The sequence below is a fragment of the Rhinopithecus bieti genome, unplaced genomic scaffold, assembly GCF_001698545.2.
Source record: "Rhinopithecus bieti isolate Rb0 unplaced genomic scaffold, ASM169854v2 scaffold_50877, whole genome shotgun sequence".
In the NCBI taxonomy this organism is placed as follows: Eukaryota; Metazoa; Chordata; class Mammalia; order Primates; family Cercopithecidae; genus Rhinopithecus; species Rhinopithecus bieti.
In genome coordinates, this window is record NW_016821745.1 from 460,936 (window position 1) to 462,068 (window position 1,133).

Below are 1,133 nucleotides of genomic sequence, written 5' to 3' on the forward strand. Positions count from 1 at the left end.
TCCTCCTCCAAAGCGCAGAGCGTCCTGTGTTTTGGGAAGATACACTTACACTTCTGCTCAAAGTCATCTATGAATAATCAAGTGTTGAAACATAAGCACAGCAGTGGAAAATCAAAGCTCCTCTTTACTGAGGATTCATATTTTGTCAGGTATGACACGACATGCCATATAGACTTTTTTTTTTTGAGATGGAGCAACCTCCACCTCCTGGGTTCAAGCGATTCTCCTGCCTCAGCCTCCAGAGTAGCTGGGATTACAGACGCCCACCACCATGCCTAGCTAATATTCATATTTTTAGTAGAGATGGGGGTTTCACCATGTTGCCCAGGCTGGTCTCAAACTGCTGACCTCAGGTGATCGCCCGCCTCAGCTTCCCAAAGTGCTGGGATTAGAGGTGTGAGCCACTGCGCCCGGCTTAGTTTTTTAGTTCTTTATTTGGTCCTCTGGGCAATCTCTTACAGGTGTGAGCCACTGTGCGTGGCCCCATACAGACTTTTAAACTTACGTGCGTAGAGCAGTCCTATGAGGGAAACGTTATTACCCACATTTTACAAACATGGAAACTGAAGCTTAGAAAGAAGCCCCAGGCCTGGTGTCTCCCCCAAGACGCACCACTTTGTAACCTACGATGGCCAGGGTTTAATTTCTAGCAACACAGATGAGGCTTTGCCTCAAAGATACCCATAAAACTTATTTTGTTTACTCTGGGGGAAAAAATGCTGTAAAACAAGCTAATGTAAAGACAGTATCGCAAAGAGCACTTCACTTAAGCACTTTCTGAGAGTGAAACATCCCAGCAGTGCAGGCTGCCAAAGAGCGAGGACATTTCATTTAAAATTACACTGGCGCAAGACCATCAAAGTATCCTTAACATTTTCATTAAATTGAGATACAGATCTAGTTAGAGTAGTAAATCTCTTCCGATACAAGGAGTGAATTGAAGAGCCAAGGCTACAGGCAACAGTGAGCCTGAAATAATCACCAGCTGCAAGGAATCCAGAAGCACCCGAGGCCTGGCGCAGAGCGCTCCATGTGCTGTTGTGAGATCTACGCAGGTGGGGCCTCCCTGTGCCCTCACCACGGCGCACACCGGAGCAACGAGTGTGGTGGGGGGGTGGGGATGGGGAGGCGGG